The sequence below is a fragment of the Mustela putorius genome, unplaced genomic scaffold (genome assembly GCF_011764305.1).
Source record: "Mustela putorius furo isolate JIRA1106 unplaced genomic scaffold, ASM1176430v1.1 tig00003903_pilon_pilon_pilon, whole genome shotgun sequence".
NCBI classification, from domain to species: domain Eukaryota; kingdom Metazoa; phylum Chordata; class Mammalia; order Carnivora; family Mustelidae; genus Mustela; species Mustela putorius.
The window spans coordinates 2,401,529-2,420,732 of NW_025422051.1; the positions used below are offsets into that span (position 1 = coordinate 2,401,529).

General features: G+C 45.1%; 1 pseudogene; it reads right to left on the reverse strand.

Annotated features, from left to right (window-relative positions):
- Positions 1-12,348: 12,348 nt before the first annotated feature.
- LOC123388602 lies at positions 12,349-12,439 on the reverse strand (annotated as a pseudogene).
- Positions 12,440-19,204: the final 6,765 nt, after the last annotated feature.

Consider the following 19,204-nt stretch of genomic DNA (forward strand, 5'->3'; position numbering starts at 1 on the left):
AAACAATCATCCTTTCAAAGCTTCTTCCCCTTGGTTAATTCATAATAGATGAACTTCTGCGCAAAATTTGAATTATAAAAGAATTAGAGCAGTGCAGGATATTCAGGGGTGAGGCCAGGTAACAAACAGAATCTCTCTTCCCTCCTTAAGGCTCTGAATGTCTGCTGTGAAAGCCCTAATACCTTAGCCCTTTGGGTTTCAAAGAGTAAAAATACGGGCCAGATTCCAGTGCCATGAGTGGCCGGGCAGCTTCTGGGCCTCTTCCCAAGTATATATTTTCCCAGAAGAAAGAAACCATGTGTTGAAATGAAAACAACTAATTGGGATAAAACATCTTATAATCAGTTTATAACTAAATGCATCTGCGTAGATTGTTTGCAAAGAGGACACGATGGACGTAACTGTGTCCCTTGAAATCGTATGTTGAGGTCCTAAGGCCTAATAGGACTGTCTTTGAGGAGAGGGACCTTACGGAGATAACAGGTCAATGAGGTCACAAGGGTGGGACCCTTATCCAAAAGGACTGGGGTCCTTATGAGCAGGGGAAGAGACACCAGAGATGTGTGTATACAGAGAAAAGGCGATTTGCAAGCAAAGGAGAGAGACTTCAGCAGAAAGCAAATTGGCCGACACATTGACCCTGGACTTCCAGCCTCCACAACTGTGAAAACAAGGCCCCCAACAGTCCCCTCATATCTGTCGTCATGCCCCTTAGCAATGCAATTTTGCGGTTCCCTTATCCAGAGGTGGACCATATTTCCTCAGCCCTTGAACCAAGGCCAGCCTTGTGACTTGCTCTGACCAAGAGCAGGCTGCAGAAGTGCCACTGGGGGAGACCCAGAGCCTAGCCCTCAAGGGCCATGCAGTTTCTGCCTTGGCCATAGAGAAGGAGCAGGGCCCTGAGCCCTGCGCATGAGGAAGCTAGCCTGGCCCCCTGGAGGATGAGAGTAGGGGTGGCGGAGAGCCAAGACACTCCCCGATGACAGCTGTCACCAAGCGCGGACCCTCTCATTAGCTGCAGCCCCAGGATGGAGCAGAGGAAAGTCCAAGTGAGGCACCTTCCGCTAGTGGATCCCAACTCCAATTGCCTACCTATGGGATTGTGAGTGAATCTACTGTTGTAACACAAAGCCACTGTTTTAGGTGTTAGTGCAACAGTAACTAAATTGACATTCTTCTCTTCCTGAACAGGGCTGAGTGAACCCGACAGTGTTTCTAGAGGGCAGATCTTGTTGTGGCCACCGAAAGAGCAAACTTGGTAGGTCAAGAACTAATGCAAAGAGACAGCTGCTCTGGTCCTCCCCCTCCCCGCTACCTGGGTGTAGGGCTAGGAGCCCCAGTGTGACACTCAGCACTGTCTCCTTCAATGCTCTTTCCCCAGATTTGGAATCAGTAGTAGCCTTTCCTGTCTCTGAAATTGTGGTGATAAATACTGGAAAGTCCACAAACAAAAAAAAAAAAGCTTCTTTTTTTAAAAAAAAAATATTCTATTCATTTACTTGACAGGGAGAGAGACATAACAAGCAAGGGTAGCGGCTGGCAAAGGGAGAGGGAAAAGCAGGCTCCCCTCTGAGCAGGGAGCCTGACACGGGGCTGGATCCCAGGACTCTGGGATCCTGACCTGAGCCAAAGACAGGAGCCTAACCCACTGAGCCACCCAGGCATCCCCTGAGAATGGTTTCTTTTTTTTTTTCTTTTTTTTTTTTTTTAATTTTTTTTTTTAAGATTTTATTTATTTATTTGACAGAGAGAAATCACAAGTAGATGGAGAGGCAGGAAGAGAGAGAGAGAGGGAAGCAGGCTCTCCGCTGAGCAGAGAGCCCGATGCGGGACTCGATCCCAGGACTCTGAGATCATGACCTGAGCTGAAGGCAGCGGCTTAACCCACTGAGCCACCCAGGTGCCCGAGAATGGTTTCTTTAAGCAATTATGAGGCTTCACCAGGGGAAATGTTCACTACAAGGTATATTATGAACAAGTGATAGTATATCATTTGAATACCTAGTTATTAGTCTGAATAAGCACATGCTGTATAATTTTAAATGTAGAAAAAGCATTCTTCAAGATCTAGAGAGAAAGTGTAAAAATGTGCCTGATTATTTGAATACATACACTCAGTGTAGTACAGAGCTCTTTCCACTGCCACAGAGTAATTGGACTTTTTGCTTGGTTTCAAACCAAATCTATAACGTTAAAATACATCATAATTTCCATCAGCAACTTGTTGGCATTGAGTGAAGGGAAATCCCTCCTTGTACAAAGACATGTGATTTTGGGGGGTCTGGGTGGCTCAGTAGGTTAAGCTTAGAGTCTGCCTTCAGCTCAGGTCAAGATCTCAGGGGGCCTGGGATCAAGCCCTGTGCTGGGCTCCCTGCTGGTCAAGGAGCCTGCCTCTCCCTCTCCCAGCCCCCTGCTTGTGCTCTCTCTTACTATCTCTCTCTCTCTCTCTCTGTCAAATAAACAAATTTTTTAAAAAAAGACATGTGATTTCTGCTAAAGACTTTCAAAGACATTCTCTAATGCAATGTTATTAAAAGGATCTTTGGGGCGCCTGGGTGATTCAGTCAGTGAAGGGGCTGTCTTCAGCTCAGATCATGATCCCAGGGGCCTGGGATCAAGCCCCACATGGGGCTCCCTGCTCCCTGAGAAGCCTGCTTCTCCATCTCCCTCTGCCTGCCGCTCTACCTACTTGTGCTCTCTCTGTGTGACAAATAAATAAAATCTTTTTTATTTTTTATTTTATTATTTTTCTAAAGACTTTATTTATTTATTTGACAGACAGAGATCACAAGCAGGCAGAGAGGCAGGCAGAGAGAGGGGGAGGAAGCAGGCTCACCGCCAAGCAGACAGCTCGATCCCAGGACCCTGATATCATGACCCGAGCCGAAGGCAGAGGCTCAACCCACTGAGCCGGTGGCACGGAGCTTCCTCCTCTCTCTCTCTCTCTCTCCCCCTCCCGCCTCTCTGCCTACTTGTGATCTCTCTCTCTCAAATAAATAAAATCTTTTAAAAAAATATTTTATTAATTTGACAGAGAGAGGGAGAGAGCACAAGCAAGGGGAATAGTGGGGAGAAAGAGAGGGGGAAGCAGACTCTCCGACGATCAGGGAGCCCTATGCAGGGCTCCATCCAGGGACCCTGGGATCATGACCTGAGCTGAAGGCAGACGCCTAACCATCTGAGCCACTCAGGTGCCCCAAATAAATAAAATCTTTTTTTTTTTTTTTTAAGGATCTTGTATTTCCCAGCCCAAATGAACATTGACTTTCACGCTAAGACTTTCCACTGCGTATTTTGATTAAGCAGCAATGGGTTCGCATCTAATATTCATCAAAATAGGAAACTGGAATCCGTCCCCACATTGCAGAGGGCAAGCTGAACCACAAGGCAAAGAGAGTTCCACAAACTCAGGCAAACAAATGTGAGTGTATACTTTACACACGCCCTCACACACAGACAGGTGTGCATGTAGTCGTGTGGTCCCCAGAGCCACAGACTGGTCAGAGGCCTCAACGAGAAAAACCAAATACTGTGCAGGGATTGAAGTGATTCGGTGGGTGACACCCCCGTCCCCCATACCCAATTATTTCTCTCAAGTAGTTCAACGAAGTTACCACACAAGAGTTTGGAATTCAATCTCAGGCAGGAGAAGACCACCTATAAAATGTATGGAATGCATTAGATCCACCGAATCAAAATTCATTCGACAAATATTTTTTTTAAGATTTCATTTATGGATTTGATAAAGAGAGAGAGAGAGAGCACAAGCAGGGGAGCGGCAGAGCGAGAGGGAGAAGTAGGCTCAATTCGGTCGAATAATCTACTAACATCTGCTACATGCTGGGTACTCTGTCCGACGCTCTCCATCTGCATTTTCTCCTTCAATCCTCGCGACAGACCCATGAGGTGGCTGTTTTGTCCCCATTTTACTCATGAGGAAAGAGATTCAGAGAATTTAGGAGACTTATTTGCTCAAGGTTGCAGAGTCAGAACAAATAAGGCTGCGCCCCGTCCTCTAAACTCTGGCTCCCAGGGGCGCCTGGGTGGCTCAGTTGGTTAAGCGACTGCCTTTGGCTCAGGTCATGATTCTGGAGTCCAGGGGATCAAGTTCCACATCAGGCTCCCTGCTCACCAGGGAGTCTGCTTCTCCTTCTGACCCTCCCCTCTCTTATGTTCTCTCTCATTTCTCTCTTTTCAAATAAATAAATAAATAAATAAATAAATAAAATATTTAAATAAAGAAATAAACTCTAGCTCCCAGTACCCAACCTCTCACCTTATTCTTCTAGCAAACTCCTATTCATCTTTCACATCTTAGCTGAGATCCTACTCTCCTCGGAACTCCTTCCCAGGCATGCTGAAGTTCAGGTTCTGTTGCCTCCCACTGTGTGCTCCCCCAGGCTTCCTAGACTTGATCCTATACACCACAAACTCACGTATTCTTCCTCTGTAGGCAGTAAATGGGCAAGACTTTGGGCCATATTTCAGTTACGGGTGCATGGAAGACCCAGGGCGCCCGGCTGGTGTGCGTCTCTTGATCTTAGGGTTGTGAGTTTGAGCCCTACACTGGGCACAGAGTCTACTTAAAATAAAATTTAAAAATTAGCTATTGGGGTGGCTCAGTCGGTTTAAGCATCTACCTTCAGCTCCCTGCTCAGCGGGGAGACTGCTTCTCCCTCTCCCTCTGTCATCCCTCCCCCTGCCTCATGCTCTCTCTCAAATAAAATCTTAAAAAAAAAAATAGCTATTATGGGGCACCTGGGTGGCTCAGTTGTTGGGCGTCTGCCTTCAGCTCAGGTCAGGATTCCAGGGTCTTGGAATCGAGCCCTGAATCAGGCTCCCTGCTCAGGAAGCCTACTTCTCCCTCTCCCGCTCCCCCGTTTCTGTTCCCTCTCTCGCTGTGTCTCTCTCTGTCAGATAAATAATAAAAGCTTTAAAAAAAATAGCTATTGGATGAGTGACTAAATGAAGGTATGAATAATGCACTCCAAAGATCTCCTCACTCTCCTCCCCAGTCTCCTTCCTTGCATAGGCCAGGCCAGTGCTGAGCCCCTTGGGGTGGGAGACAGAGTTCAGCCACGCAGTAGACCTGCCCTTAGGAGGTCATGCTGGTTAGGGAGACATTCCAGAAAACAATGGGAGTGCAGAGGGCCCTAAGCTGGAGGAGAGGATGGGGTGGAGGCAAAGCAGCAGGGGAAAGGAAAATCAACTGATGTCATCAGAGATGAAACAAATTGTTTCATCCGAATAATGTTCCCACACCAAATAGGAGAACGATCATATGAGTATAAATTATGGACTGGAGAATAATTGAGCCTGGCACCTTTATTTATTTATTTTTAAAGATTTATTTATTTAATTAAGGGTGGGGAGAGAACACAGGTGTACAGGAGCAGGGAAGAGGGACAGAGGGAGAGAAGCGGACTCTGCCCTGAACCCAGAGCCTATCTACTGACTTCCAGATCCTGATCGATCTCATGACCCTGAAATCATGACCTTAGATGATGACCTGAGATGATGACCTGAGCCGAAATTAAAAGTCAGACACTGAACTGAATGAGCCACCCCGGAAACCCAAGCCTGACACCTTTAGAGTCAGATGCTGGTGTATAGGCTAAACACACACCCTTTTACCTGGGAGTTATCTGTTATTTACAAGGGAGTAATTATTGCAGGGGGCTCTATTATTTACCAGTAGTTCTAAGGCATTTTGCACACCCACCCCCGTCCCCTTGTCCCTGCTTTGTCAGTCACACATTGCTTTTTGTTCTGACTCCCGGCTCTGGTCCTCGCTTGCCTGGTTCCGAAGACGGACAGTACATCGGTGAGGTCCCTGCGAAGGCTAGAAGCAGTGTGAGGACAAGAATAATAAGTGACTCATATTTTGTGTTCCCTCCATGGTATCGGGGGCCTGTCAGACCAAGAGTTGGAGAAAGTAGAGGATGGGTGCCTGTTGGATAATGTGCACAGCGAGGTGTTTGTCTCTCGGACCCTGAATTCACATTTTCCTGGTCTGATAGTTTTGGCTTGCACTCCGGGAGGCATCAGCGGTTTGCTTCTGCCCAAGGCGCTATGAACTTCAGCCCCAGGCATTTCTTATCACAGACTGAGAAGCCTCTGTCCCTGATGGTATTTATTTGACGCCATTAATTCTAGTCCTTTGACGTGTTTTGTTTTGTTTTGTTTTTCCCTTTGGTTCTGGCATGGGAAAAGAGGTAGAACAAAGAGAACCTTCCGCCTGGCCCTGGGAGTCTTCTTGCCTTCTGATAAATCGCTGGCTTTCTAATCAGGTGACAGCTGGAAGGAGGACCAGCTGCTCCCCCAGCTCCCGCTACTCCCTACTGCTCCCTCCCTCCTGCTACTGACCCTGCTCCTCGCTGCTGTCCCTGTTCCCCTTTGTTCTTCTTGCCCTCTCCCACTGCTCCTCTTACTTACCCTCCTCCCTGCTGCTCCCCCTGCTCCCCACAGCTACCCTCTGCTCCCCCAGGTGCCACCCTTCACACTCCTGTAAGAGAGAAGAAATCGGGCTCAGGCTCTTTAACGGGGAACCGGAGTGTTGGCTTACCCCCTGCCACGGAGTAACCTCCTGAAGGTCCCCCTCTTAGCAGTGTCTGGGCCAGAGATCCCCGCTGCCACCTTCTGGGAAAATGAGTAACAAGTCAATGTTTGATTGGAATCCAAGGGGAGAAACAGTGGGATCTTGCTGAAGACTCCTCCCTTTAATTGATTGCTTTACTAACCAGCTGACACGTGTTTAAAATCTGCCCCCTAGACGTGGGGTAGGTTTCAGGCCTTCTTCGGCCATGGAATTCTAGCCCCTCTGCTGGATGACAGTCCTCCTGAAGTTTTTTCAAAAAACATTTATTAAAGACCTTGTTGCGCAAGGGAGTTTGCCAGGCAGTGTGTAAGGATAGTGGAACACCCAGCCTCTCCAATGCACAAATTCATTGGGGGAGGTGGGAATGACACGGGCATATGCAAGATAAAGAGCAGACTCCAGGCTGAACCCCTGTGGGCTGGGAAAGCTATTTGCCTTAATCATAGTCCGACCAGAGACTCAAACATTTTGGAAACAGAGAAAAAGAGATAGAGGGGCTCCTGGGTGGCTCAGTCGGTTAAGCATCTGCTTTCTGCTCAGGTCATGATCCCAGGGTCCTGGCATCGAGCCCCATGTGTGTCTGGGCTTCCTGCTCAGCAGGGAGACTGCTTCTCCCTCTGCCCCTCCCCTGCCAGCTCCTGTGTGTGTGTGTGTGTGTGTGTGTGTGTGTGTGTGTCCCTCTCAAATGAATAAAAGGTTTAAAAAAAATGGTAGAAAGCAAAGAATGGGGCCACCTGAGAACAATTTTGACATGAGCAGCTAGGAGTAGATCCCATGCAGTTGAGTAAATGAGTTCTCCCTAGCCAAGCAAATTTTTCTACATTGTATTTTCTGCCATGGTTAATATCATCATCAGGCCATCACTGTTGCATTACATATTACTTACTTCTTGGCACTCAGATAATACCTCCCTGTGGTCCCCTGTGCCTGAAACCCCACTGCACCCAGAATTCTTGTTCTTTTCTCTGTTCCTACGTGTCTGTGGGGCTACAGGGGAAAGAGGATAGCCCTGGGTCACACAGCAGAAAACATAAAATCAAGCACAGGTCATCCACTTTCTTAGCAGGGCTTTCAGCTCCGAGAGGGGGGGATTCTTGTTGCCCCAGCACTGCCCTGGAGTGCTGGGCACCGCCAGCCTGGTTTTCTTCTTCCTTGCATCCATCTGAGATTGTCTCTGGCTATTTCCTGGAGGCAGTGCTTGGCACAAGACCCAACTTTTGGCCATTATTATGTTTTATTCCTATTTTTAAAAAGATTTTTATTTATTTATTTATTTATTTATTTATTTATTTTTAAAGATTTTATTTATCTATTTGACAGACAGAGATCACAGGTAGGCAGAGAGGCAGGCAGAGAGAGAGGAGGAAGCAGGTTCCCCGCTGAGCAGAGACCCGATGCGGGGCTCGATCCCAGGACCCTGGGATCATGACCTGAGCCGAAGGCGGAGGCTTTAACCTTTAACCAGGCGTCCCACATTTTTATTTATTTGACAGAGAGAGACACAGCGACAGAGGGAACAGAAGCAGGAGGAGTGGAAGAGGGAGAAGCAGGTTTCCTGCTGAGCAGGAAACCCAATTCAGGGAACCCAATGTGGGGCTCGGTTCTAAGACCCCGGGATCACGACCTAAGCCCAAGGCAGACGCCCAGTGACTGAGCCACCCAAGCACCCCTGTTTTATTCCTATTTTTTAAAAAGATTTTATTTATCCATTTTAGAGAGAAAGATCACATGACATGGGGAGGAGGGGCAGAGGGAGAGGGAGAATCTCAAGCAGACTCCACGCCGAGCATGGAACCTGATGCATGCATGGCTCGATCCCACAATCCTGAGATCATGACTTGAGCTAAAATCAAGAGTTGTACGCTTAACCAACTGAGCCACCTGGGTGCCCGCATTTTTCCTTTAGCAGATTCACCCTTCTATAAAAGTTCACATTTTCAAGAGGAAATATGGAGAATATTGGTGACTTCATTATGAATTATTTTATAATAAATATTACATAAGTTCTTAAAGTGTAAGAAAATTTAGATATATAACATGGACACTAGCCACATTTTTTATGAACTAAAGAGCCCCCCTCCCCCCCCCCAAAAAAAACAGGCGTGGCCATGTATGTGAGTGTGTGGGAGGGGACAAAGGTTCGCCAAATGTGAATTTTGCCGAGTTTAGGACATTAACAAACTGACAAATCCTCAACGTCTAACTATTCCCACTATCATTTTATGAAAGAAAGAACATTTTTTTTTTCTGCACATAAAAAAGTAGGAAGGACATAATCTCGGAATATAGCCATGTCATCCTCTGGGACTTCAGAGATCCAGAGAAAGAAGCAGGAACAGAGGTGAAGAACAGACATATGGAAAAATACCCAGCATCACTCATCATCAGGGAAGTGGAAATCAGATACACAATGAGATCTCATTTCATACCTGTCAGAAAGGCCAGGATCAAAAAGATAAGAAACAACACGTGTTGGTGAGGATGTGGAGAAAAGGGAAGCCTTGTGCATTGTTGGTGGGAACGCAAGCTGGTGTAGCCACTCCAGAAAACAGTATGGAGTTTCCTCAAGATAGTAAAATAGATATACCCATATGAGCTAATAATTCCACTGTTAGGTATTTACCCAGAGAAAACGAAAACACTGACTCGAAATATATACACACCCACATGTTTATTGCAGCGTTATTTGCAATAGCCAAGATACAGAAACAACCCAAGGGTCCAACCGCAGATGAATAGATAACAAAGACGTGATATATATATATATATATATAAAATACATAAATATATGTATAAATGTGTGTATATCTATAAAGGAATATTACTCAGCCATGAAAAAGAATGAGCTCTTACCATTTGCAGCAACATAGATGGACCTAGAGGTATAATGCTAAGTGAAATTAGTCAGATAGAGAAAGGCAGATATCATAAGATTTCACTTTTATGTGGTATCTAAAAACCAAAAAGGAACAAACAAAAAACAAAACAACATGGAACAGAACAGACTCATAAATACAGAGACCAAACTGGTGGTTGCCAGAGGAAAGCAGGGTGAAGAAGATTAAGAGGAACAAAATTTGAGTTAAAAAAAAAAAAAGAAGAGGGGCGCCTGGGTGGCTCAGTGGGTTAAGGCCTCTGCCTTCGGCTCAGGTCCTGATAGCGGGGTCCTGGGATCGAGCCCTGAGTCAGGCTCTCTGCTCGGTGGGAGCCTGATTCCTCCTCTCTCTGCCTGCCTCTGCCTACTTGTGATCTCTGTCTGTCAAATAAATAAATAAATAAATAAATCTTAAAAAAAAAAAAAGAGTGGGTGTGAAGCTGTCACAGACTGAGGAGGAAGGAAAGAAGAAAGGTAACTCCACTTTTCCAGACCACATAAAATGGCACATCTGCTGGGGAGGGCTAAAGATATTTGGGGTACTGGTAAAACTTCAGAATACCTCTTGGGAGGAAATGGTAATTTCCTCCCCAAAGCAAACAAAGGTCTTTTTGATGGTATTAAGGCCCAGCAATACCTGTGATCCCTTCTTGGTTTAAAAAATTGGTATGTGGGGCACCTGGGTGGCTCAGTGGGTTAAAGCCTTTGCCTCTGGCTCAGGTCATGATCCTAGAGTCCTGGGATAGAGCCCCAAATCTGGCTCTCTGCTCAGCGGGGAGCCTGCTTCCCTTCTTCTCTCTCTGCCTGCCTCTCTGCCCACTTGTGATCTCTGTCAAATAAATAAATGAAAATTTTAAAAAAAGAAATTGGTGTGGGGAGGGGGTGGGGGGCGCCTGAATGGCTTAGTGGGTTGAGCAACTGCCTTTGGCTGAGGTGATGATCCTAAAGTCCTGGGATCGAGCCCTGTGTCAGGCTCCCTGCTTGGCAGGGAGTCTGTTTCTCCCTCTGCCCCTCACCCCGCTTTGTGCTCTTTCTCTTTCAAATAAATAAAATCTTTTTCTAAAAAAGAAAAATTGGGGTGCCTGGGTGGCTCAGTTGATTGTCTGCCTTCGGCTTGGGTCATGATCCCAAGGTTCTGGGATCAAGCCCCACGTTGGGCTCCCTGTTCATGGGAAGCCTGGTTCCTCCCTCTCCTCCCTGTTCAAGCTCTCTCTCAAATAAATAAATAAAAGGCTTTTTTTTTTTTTTAAGAAATGATTGGGGCACCTGGGTGGCTCAGTCGTTAAGCACCTGCCTTTGGCTCAGGTCATGATCCCAGGGTGCTCGGATCAGGCCCCACATGGGGCTCCCTGCTCATTGGGAAGCCTGCTTCCTCCTCTCCCACTCACCCTCTGGTGTTCCCTCTCTGTCAAATAAATAAATAAAATCTTTTAAAAAATAAAATAAAAAGAAATTATTTGGGGGGGAAACAGAGAGATAACATAGAAAACCTGGTCTATTTGTGGAAGACTGGAAAAGTCAAATTTCAAGCCAAGAAAAAGAAATATTCTGTTGTGAAGACTTCTGGAGAAGCTTCTAACATTTCTAATGGCAGGTCCTTGGGGAAGTCAGCAGTCTCTGGCCAGGAGACCACTGGCAACTGCCGTATTCCCCAGCTCCCTCTCATCTATGGTGTGAGGGCAAACCCCAGTCTTGGTTTCCGGCCACACACACTGTGGTTGGCATTGCTGTGGTTGCTGGGGCAAAAGATAAAACCTGTCTGCCTTTCCTGGCACTGGGCACATTTTATAGTTTTAATCAATGTATAGCTTACATATCATTAAGTTCACCCATTGTTAGTGTACAGTTCAATGATTTTTAGTACATTTATAGCATTGTGCAAACATTATCACAAGTCAATTTCAGGACGTTTCCATCAGCCCTAAAATTTCCCACGAGCCCACTTGCAGTCTTCCAGTCCCAGGCAAGCACTGACCTTTCTATCTCTATGGATTTGCCTTTTATGGACATTTCATATAAATGGAATCATACAACATAGGAAACATTGGATCTTGCTTCTTTCACTTAGTGCAACATTTTTGAGGTTCATCTGTGTTGTCAGTGTTCTGTTCTGTTTTATTGCTGATAGGAATCCATTGTGTATCAGAAACACCACATTCTGTGTATCCATTCATCAGTAATGGACATATGGATAGTTTCTGGATTTTTGTTCTTATGAATAATGCTACTATGAATATTAGCATATGAGGGCACCTGGGTGGCTCAGTTGGTGAAGCGTCTGCCTTTGGCTCCAGTCATGATTCTAGGGTCCTGGGATGGAGTCCCTGCATGGGTCTCGTTACTTAGCAGCGAGTCTGCTTCGCCTCTGCCCCTTCTTTCTGCTCATGGGCAGGTCTCTTTCTCTTGCAAAAATAAATAAATAAAATCTTAAAAAATAAAAAAGACAGGGGCACCTGAATGGCTCAGTGGGTTAGAGCTTCTGCCTTCAACTCAGGTCATGGTCTGAGTCCTGGGATTGAGCTCTGCATCAGGCTTTCTGCTCAGCCGGGAGCCTGCTTCCCCCCCACCTCTCTCTGCCTGCCTCTCTGCCTACTTGTGATCTCTCTCTCTGTCAAATAAATAAATAAAATCTTAAAAAAAAAAAAAAGACACCCAAAAGAGGGACACCTGGCTGGCTCAGTCAGGTTAAAGGTCTGCATTTGCCTTAGGTCATGATCCAGTTCCGCCTCAGGTTCCCTGCTCAGCCGGGACTCTGCTTCTCTCTCTGACAAATAAATGAATAAAAATATTTTTTAAAATTGTTTTTAAAAAAAGAGTCACATGCTCTACCAAATTGAGTCCCTAATTTTTTCATTTTAAAGTGTATTTTTTCTGTAAAAATATGGAACACTTCACTGATTTGTGTGTCAATCATGCTAATCTCTGTACTATTCCAATTATAGTGTATGTGCTCCAAAAGGAAACACCGTCTTTTCATTTTCTTTTTTTTTTTTTTAAGATTTTATTTATTGGGACGCCTGGGTGGCTCAGTTGGTTAAGCAGCTGCCTTCGGCTCAGGTCATGATCCCAGCGTCCTGGGATCGAGTCCCACATCGGGCTCCTTGCTCCGCAGGGAGCCTGCTTCTCCCTCTGACTCTGCCTGCCACTCTGCCTGTGCTCGCTCTTGCTCTCTCTCTCTCTCTGACAAATAAATAAATAAAATCTTTTTTTAAAAAATCTTTTTTTAAAAAAGATTTTATTTATTTATTTGACAGACAGAGATCACAAGTAGGCAGAGAGGCAGGCAGAGAGAGAGAGGAGGAAGCAGGCTCCCTGCCGAGCAGAGAGCCCCACGCGGGGCTCGATCCCAGGACTCTGGGATCATGACCTGAGCCGAAGGCAGAGGCTTTAACCCACTGGGCCACCCAGGCGCCCCCGTCTTTTCATTTTCTTAGTGGTGTCTTTCCAAGTACAAACACTTTAAAGTTTAATGAAGTCCAATTTATCAACTTTTTTGTTCTTTTATAGGTTCTTTTTGGTGTCTTCTTTTTGAAAGATTTTATTTCAGAGAGAGAACGAGAGCGTGCATGCGCACCAGTGGCGGGGGGGCGGGGGGCAGAGGGCTAAGCTGACCCCCATTGAGCAGGGAGCCAGATCCTAGGACCCGGGGATTCTGACCCAAACCAAAGGCAGACCCTTAACCTGAGTGGGCCAGCCAGGTGTCCCCTTTTTGATGTCTTTTTTTTTTTTTTAAGATTTTATTTATTCAGTTTTGTAAGAGAAAGAGAGAGAGAGACCACCTAGGAGCAGGGGGGAGGGGCAGAAGGCAAAGCAGACTCTGCTAAGTAACGAACCAGATGCTGGGGCTTGATGCTGGGGCTTGATGCTGGGACTCCATTAGGTACTCGACCCCAGCGCCCTGGGATCCTGACCTGAGACGCTCTTCGCAGGTGCTTAACTGACTGAGCCACCCAGGAGCCCTTTGTGATGTCTTTCTAAACTCTTTGCCTCAAGATTGCAAAGATTTGGAGTGCCCGGGTGGCTCAATGGGTTAAGCCTTTGCCTTATGTTCAGGTCATGGTCTCAGGGTCCTGGGATCGAGCCCAGCATTGGGCTCTCTGCTCAGCAGGGAGCCCGCACCCCCCTCTCTCTGCCTGGCTCTCTGCCTATTTGTGATCTCTGTCTGTGTCTAAAAAAAGTCGCAAAGAATTTCTTCTATGCTTTCTTCTAAACATTTTATAGGTTTATATAAAGGTCTATGATCCACTGGAGTTCGTTTTTCTGCATGGTGTGAGGTAACAGTGTAAGCCGACCTTTTGTATATGGGTAGCCAGTTCAGGCACCATTTTTTAAAAGATTTTATTTTTTTATTTCACACAGAGGGCACAAGTAGGAAGAGCGGAAGGCAGAGGGAGAGGGAGAAACAGGCTCCCCATTGAGCAGAGCCTGACTTGAGGCTCAATCCCAAGATCCTTGGATCACAACCTGAGCGGAAGGCAGCTGCTTAACTGCCTGAGCCATTCAGGCACCATTTGTTGAAAAGACTGTCTTTTCCCAACTGAATTCTCATAGTACCTTTGTCAAAATCAGTCAGTCATAAATGTAGAGGTTATTTCTAGACTCACAATTCTGTTCTCTCAATTTATATGCCTATCTACCAATCCCACACTGTCTTGATTACTGTAGTTTTCTGGAAAGTTTTGAAATCAGGTTGTAGAAGTCCTCCAGCTTCGTTCTTTTTCAAAATTATTTTGGCTATTCTAGATCTTTGGCACTTCCATATAAATTTAAGGATTAGCTTGTCAATCTCTACAACAAAGTTCTGGGATTTTCTTAGGGATTTCTTGGGATCTATAGATCAATTTGGGGAGATTTGCCAACTTAACAATATTGAGTCTTTCCCATTAACATAAACAGCTTCCCCATTTTTTGAGATCCTTAATATTTATCAGCAATGTTTTAGTTTTTTTTTAATTTTCATATTTTTTTAAATTTATTTTTTATTTATTTTCGGCATAACAGTATTCATTATTTTTTCACCACACCCAGTGCTCCATGCAATCCGTGCCCTCTATAATACCCACCACCTGGTACCCTAACCTCCCACCCACCCGCCAATTCAAACCCCTCAGATTGTTTTTCAGAGTCCATAGTTTCTCATGGTTCACCTCCCCTTCCAATTTCCCCCAGCTCCCTTCTCCTCTCTAACTCCCCATGTCCTCCATGCTATTTGCTATGCTCCACAAATAAGTGAAACCATATGATAATTGACTCTCTCTGTTTGACTCATTTCACTCAGCATAATCTCTTCCAGTCCCGTCCATGTTGCTACAAAAGTTGGGTATCCATCCTTTCTGATGGAGGCATAATACTCCATAGTGTATATGGACCACATCTTCCTTATCCATTTGTCCATTGAAGGGCATCTTGGTTCTTTCCACAGTTTGGCGACCGTGGCCATTGCTGCTATAAACTTTGGGGTACAGATGGCCCTTCTTGTCACTACATCTGTATCTTTGGGGTAAATACCCAGGAGTGCAATTGCAGGGTCATAGGGAAGTTCTATTTTTTTTTAAAGATTTTATTTATTTATTTGACAGAGAGAAATCACAAGTAGATGGAGAGGCAGGCAGAGAGAGAGAGAGGGAAGCAGGCTCTCTGCTGAGCAGAGAGCCCGATGCGGGACTCGATCCCAGGACTCTGAGATCATGACCTGAGCCGAAGGCAGCGGCTTAACCCACTGAGCCACCCAGGCGCCCTGGGAAGTTCTATTTTTAATTTCTTGAGGAATCTCCACACTTTTCTCCAAAGAGGCTGTACCAACTTGCATTCCCACCAACAGTGTAAGAGGGTTCCCCTTTCTCCACATCCTCTCCAACACATGTTGTTTCCTGTCTTGCTAATTTTGGCCATTCTAACTGGTGTAAGGTGGTATCTCAATGTGGTTTTAATTTGAATCTCCCTGATGGCAAGTGATGATGAACATTTTTTCATGTGTCTGATAGCCATTTGTATGTCTTCATTGGAGAAGTCTCTGTTCATATCTTCTGCCCATTTTTTGATATGCTTGTCTGTATTGTGTGTGCTGAGTTTGAGGAGTTCATTATAGATCCTGGATATCAACCTTTTGTCTGTACTGTCATTTGCAAATATCTTCTCCCATTCCGTGGGTTGCCTCTTTTTTTTTAATTTTTTTACTGTTTCCTTTGCTGTGCAGAAGCTTTTGGTTTTTATGAAGTCCCAAAAGTTTATTTTTGCTTTTGTTTCCTTTGCCTTTGGAGACATATCTTGAAAGAAGTTGCTGTGGCTGATATCGAAGAGATTACTGCCTATGTTCTCCATTAGGAAAAGACCTCAATGTGAGACAGGAATCCATCAGAATCCTAGAGGAGAACATAGTTTTTTTTTTTTTTTTAAGATTTTATTTACTTATTTGACAGAGATCACAAGTAGGCAGAGAGGCAGGTAGTGAGAGAGGAGGAAGCAAGCTCCCTGCTGAGCAGAGAGGCCCTATGCGGGGGGGCTCCATCCCAGAACCCTAGGATCATGACCTGAGCCAAAGGCAAAGGTTTAACCCACTGAGCCACCCAGGCACCCAATGTTTTAGGTTTTTAGCACACAAATCATGGGTTTCTTTTGTTGAACGTATTCCTAAGTATTTTATTCTTTTGGATACAATTATCAATGCTTTTGTTTTTCCTTCTTTGTTTTTTAAGATTTTATTTATTTATTTGACAGACAGAGATCACAAGTAGGCAGAGAGGCAGGCAGAGAGAGAGGAGGAAGCAGACTCCCTGCTGAGCAGGGAGCCCAATGCGGGGCTCAATCCCAGGACCCAGAGGCTTTAACCCACTGAGCCACCCAGCCGCCCCGCTACTGTTTTTCTTAATTTTACTTTTATTTTTGTTTTTTTATTTTTAAGATTTTATTTATTGGGGCACCTGGGTGGCTCATTGGTTTAAAGCCCTGCCTTTGGCTCGGGTCATGATCCTGGAGTCCTGGGATTGAGCCCCGAATCAGGCTCTGCTCAGCGGGAGCCTGCTTCTCCCTCTCCCTCTCTGCCTGCCTCTCTGACTACTTGTGATCTCTATCGAATAAATGAATAAAATCCTTAAAAATATTATTTATTTATTTATTTAACAGAGAAAGAATGAACAAACAGGTGGAAGGGGTGAGGGAGAGGGAGAAGCAGACTCCCCACTGAGCAAGGAGCCGAAAGTGAGGCTCGATCCCTGGTCTCCAGGATCATGACCTGAGCCAAAGGCAGATGGTTAATGGACTGAGCCACCCAGGTGCCGTGCCCCTTAATTTTACTTTTGAATTCACTTCTAGTTCACTGCTAGTATATAGAACTGCAATTGATTTTGTTTGTTGAACTTCTATCCTGAAGCCTTGCTAAACGCACTAGTTGCAGTAGTGATTTTTAAATGGATTCCTTAGGATAAGATTTTCAACAAATAGGATCATGATGTTTGTGAATAAAGACAATTTTACATCTTCCTTTCCAGTGTGCATACTTTTAATCCCCACTCCTCCACTCCTTTTTTTTTTTTTTTTTGGTTGATTGCACTGACTAGAACCCCCATTACAGTGTTGAATAGAAACGGCAAGGGGTGCCTCGTGGCTCAGTGGGTTAAAGCTTCTGCCTTTGGCTCAGGCCATGATCCCAGGATCCTGGGATCGAGCCCCACATTGGGCTCTCTGCTCCATGGGGAGCCTGCTTCCTTTCTCTCTGCCTGCCTCTCTGCCTTCTTGTGATCTCTGTCTGTCAAATAAATAAATAAAATCTTTAAAAACAAACAAAAAAAGTCTTAAAAAAAAAAAGAAATGGCAAGAACAGACATCCTTGCCTTGTTCCTGAAAGTGATGCAATAAAACTTTTCCTTCACTTCCAAAAAGAAGCTCTATGCAAAGATATTTTTTGATGATGCTTGAACGACAGTAAGGGGTTACTTAAAAATATCTTTTTCCATTTTTATGTCAGTGTTATAGAAATCATTCTAAGAATTTGTCTATTAGCTGGCGTTGGTTGCATGGCAAACAGTCCCCAAATTTAGTGACTTAAAACAATAAACCTTACATTATTTCTCGTGATTCTGGGGGTTGGCTGGGTCATTCAGGTATGGGCCAGCTCATTTGGGGCTGGAGGGTTGAGGGTGGCCTTGCTCCCATATTCTGGCAGATGGCAGGTGGTAAGTCTGAGAGGGGCCTTGGTTGGCTTGGCTCAACTCTGTTCCTGCAGTCTAGTATGGGCTTAAAGTTCCTAAGAGCAACATATGTAAGCATGTGTCAGGCCTCTGCTTACATCACATTGCTACAGTCCTACAGGCCAGAGAAAGTCCAAGGCCAGCTAAGATTTAAAGCGTAAAGAAGCAGACTCCACCTCTTGCTGGGAGAAGATGTGAAGACAGTGCACAGGGGCAGGGATACAGGGAAGAGTGGAGAATTAGGGCCAGTTCTGTGATCTACAGCAAATAGGTTTGATCTCTAACCATTAAATGCTTAGAGACCTCTGGATGTTACTTGCATTATAAATTTTATGTTTGTCAACCGAGTGTGCTGAAATAAAGCCTACAGGGATACCTGGGTGGTGCAGTTGGTTGGGCTTCTGACTCTTGGTTCTGGCTCAGGTCGTGATCTTGAGGTCGTGGGATCGAGCCCTGTGTCAGGCTCTGCATTTAGTGTGGAGTCTGCTTGAGATTCTCTTTCCCTCTACCTCTGCCCCTCTGGCTCATGCTCTCTCTCTCTCTCTCAAATAAATAAATAAATCCATTAAAAAGAAAGAAAGAAAGAAAGCTTATTTTTAATAAACCTTCTTTGATTTTATTTTACACAAATTAATTTTTTTCCAAATCATCTGATCTTTAGTACAATGTTGAATTGAAGCATAGAAAAGAAACTGCTGGGCGCCTGGGTGGCTCAATGGGTTGGGCTGCTGCCTTCGGCTCAGGTCATGATCTCAGGGTCCTGGGATGGAGTCCTGCATCGGGCTCTCTGCTCAGTGGGAGCCTGCTTCCTCCTCTCTCTCTCTCTGCCTGCCTCTCTGCCTACTTGTGATCTCTCGCTGTCAAATAAATAAATAAATAATCTTAAAAAAAAAAAAAAAGAAAAGAAAAGAAACTGCTGGGTGCCTGGGTGGCTCAGTGGGTTAAGCCTCTGCCTTCAGCTCAAATCATGATCTCAGGTCATGGGGTCTTGGGATCGAGCCCCCGCATAGGGCTCTCTGCTCAGCAGGCAGCCTGCTTCCCCCTCTCTCTCTGCCGGTCTCTGCCTACTTGTAATCTCTTTCTCTCTGTCAAATAAATAAATAAGTAATCTTTAAAAGAAAAAAAAGGCTCTCTCTCTTGCTCTGCCCCTCACTGCCCTCTCTCTCCCTCTCTAAACAAAAAAGGTAAGGGGTGCCTAGAAATCAGTGGAGCATGCAAATGACTCTTTGATTGTGGGGTTCTGACTGTTCCCCCCCATGCTGGGCATAGAGCTTACAAAAAAAAAAAAGATAAAAGGCATACAGATTGGAAAGGAAGAAATCAAAGTGCTTCTGTTCATGGACAAGATTGTCTATGTAGAAAGTCTCAGGGAATCTACGAAAGAAAAACAAACAAAAAACCCCTCCAAGAACTAATGAGTAAGCTTAGCATGGTCGCCACGTACAAGGACAACAAACAAAATTCAGTCACATTGGAAACCAATGTAGAATTGGAAATAGAGAACTGGAAACCAAAGAAATGTACAATGGGCGTATGGGTGGCTCA